The sequence below is a fragment of the Montipora capricornis genome, chromosome 13, assembly GCF_036669925.1.
Source record: "Montipora capricornis isolate CH-2021 chromosome 13, ASM3666992v2, whole genome shotgun sequence".
Taxonomy (NCBI): domain Eukaryota; kingdom Metazoa; phylum Cnidaria; class Anthozoa; order Scleractinia; family Acroporidae; genus Montipora; species Montipora capricornis.
Window position 1 is genome coordinate 15,072,143 of NC_090895.1, and position 2,500 is coordinate 15,074,642.

At 40.6% G+C, this 2,500-nt stretch overlaps 1 protein-coding gene across 1 annotated transcript in view; it reads left to right on the plus strand.

The window, feature by feature from the left end:
- The first annotated feature begins 1,236 nt into the window (after positions 1 to 1,236).
- LOC138029167 (uncharacterized) overlaps positions 1,237 to 2,500 on the plus strand; it is a 13,991-nt gene continuing 12,727 nt past the window's right edge. Inside the window, exon 1 of the mRNA XM_068876874.1 lies at positions 1,237 to 1,315. The gene's annotated coding sequence lies outside the window, so the exon portion shown is untranslated. The remainder of the gene's footprint in view (positions 1,316 to 2,500) is intronic.

Sequence of the window (2,500 nt, forward strand, 5' to 3'; positions counted from 1 at the left end):
GTGTCTGCGGTGACTACGTCATATTACTAGTCACTTTCTTCGTTGCAATTCAAATCATTCCGCAAAATATCAGTTGAACAAACATTCTGCTTGCCCAATCGGGCAAGTCTTAGAGTTGTTTTACTTGCCCACGGATATATTTCGCTTGCCCTGGGCAATCGGGCAAGCGTTAGTGTCGAACACTGGCAACGCGACTAGAAGGCCCATCAGGCCGACACTTATCTCCGGTTACTGTAGCATGAAGCGACTGGGAGTATTTCTACTCCCCCCTGGATGGGATGTCAGTCCATTGGAGGGTTACCCCCAGCATTAAATTCACTGGTCCACATTTATACACCTGGGTGGAGAGAGGCACCGTGAGAATAAATTTCTTGCCCAAGAACACAACACAAGTTCCCCGGCCATGACCCGAATTCAGACCACTCCATCCTTAGTCGATCGCGCGAGCGCACTAATTAATTGTCATAAAATTTCCTCTATGATTGTGATTTGCCTTGCCAACCGGCAGACTGAGTTGCCCTTAATATGATAGGTATGGAATAATTTACCTCTAGAGATTAGGAAATGTGGTTCAGTGGCAACTTTTAAGCAATCCCTTAAAACCTTTTTTTATTTAAGTTAGCATACAGTTTATAAGACCTTTTTCTTTTAAGACGTTTAAATTTTTATATAGTAGATGACTTAGGCTTATATTTTAATTATATTGTACATTGTAGATATTTAAGGTGTTACTGCATATGACGACAATAATATTAACTCACAACACCCCTTGCGCCTAGTTGGCTCTCAGGATGTTCATGTATATTCCTAAAAACCTCCATTGTTAGTAGTTTTCTCTTACGTACAGTGTAGTAGTCCATTTTGTTTATGTCCATTGACACAAAAAGAACCTGAAATTTCAAAGAAAAAAGTGCGTAAGTTTTATAAGGGCCTGTTGTCACTGCTACCGTTATCTTAAAACACTGTGGAAATCCTGCCAAACATTGTCGTGTGCTAATTCTCGATTTGATGACAGAGCAATGTCAACTCTTTTTCTATGAACTTACATGTATCTCCTGTCCAGTGAAGTTCATTCATATTTGTTTATGGAGACAGTTGAGTTCTTGGTAAGAGATCACGTATACTTTTCTTGTCACCCTTCTCCATACGTATTCATGCACATTGTATGCTTTTGTTGGTAACTTTCTTTGTATAAGTTATCATTTTTAAGGTATTGATTGATTAATCAAGTGGTTGATTTCATTTGATTAAGAGACCCTGAAGACACTTAAAACAGATCAAGGCAGCAGCAAAGACACACTAAAAGAGACGCATGGTTAGTTCCTACACTTTATGGACTTGTTGAATATTAGGGGACATATTTTCTTCCTGCAAAAAGTATTTTCAAGGTTTGCTTAATGACTGCTCTTTTACTCCCAAATAAATGTCAAAGCACTTGGGGGGCTAGCTCAGTGAGTTGGAAGGTAGGTACACATGTACCCATGTGGAATCCAGTCATCTGTCTGGCAACCAGGAAGACGGAGGACTCGTCAGCAGGGAACTTGCCACCAATATGCAATCAAAGTCGCCACCAAGGCGAGTTATGTTGCCACCATGCAGTTGCTAATTATTTAAAGTTAAAGGAAGTTACACGCTGGACTGACTCTTTGGGACTAATTTTTTTGCAAAAACGCAACACAGCCCGTGATGCATGCAGTGGAAGCGATCCCCATTTCATGACGCAATCCTGGTTTTTGTGGTAAGCCATTGGGTTTACCATTATGTCCTGTCCCGATGTCCAGCGATATAATTCATCCAGCAAAAGCAGTTAGTGGAGATGTTAGCCAAAGGAGTGATGTGAACAATCATCAAGGTCCAAATCAATTTTAACGAATTAGTTGATCCTACTCATACAGTTTGCGCAGACTTAAATCAAGGTATAGACAGGTCATTACTGATCTATATAAGTCAGTGAATTGACCTTTTCACGATAGCTATACGATCTTGAATCCTGATGCATTGTGGTCTATTCAGGCTCACAAGCCCATGGATTGCCCCAAGGTGGCGTCGCTATTGCTGAAAAGGTCAGTTGGTGATTTTGGAACAACATATGCAAGAAAAAAGTGCATTTTAAGAAAAGACTAACTCAGAGGACCCATATCCATTTTAAGAATTGTGGTGAACTTCTTTCTCTGCGCATCCAATATTGCTCTCAAATTTTTAGATTTTAATTAAGCATAGCTTGACACCCTCCTGGAATATATTTGGCTGGTTTCCAACAAACTCCAGTTGCGTGTCAGTGTAGGCCTTTTGCAATTAACGATCACATGGTACAAAATCCGCCATGCTGGAGGGCAAGCTCATTATTATTCCCCCACTGGGACATTAAAACAAAGGCAAGTCAAACTTGACTGGTTCAGGTCTCTTTGTTTTAATGTCCCAGTGGGGGAATAATAATGAGCTTGCCCTCCAGCATGGCGGATTTTGTACCATGTGATCGTTTATTGCAAAAGGCCTATTG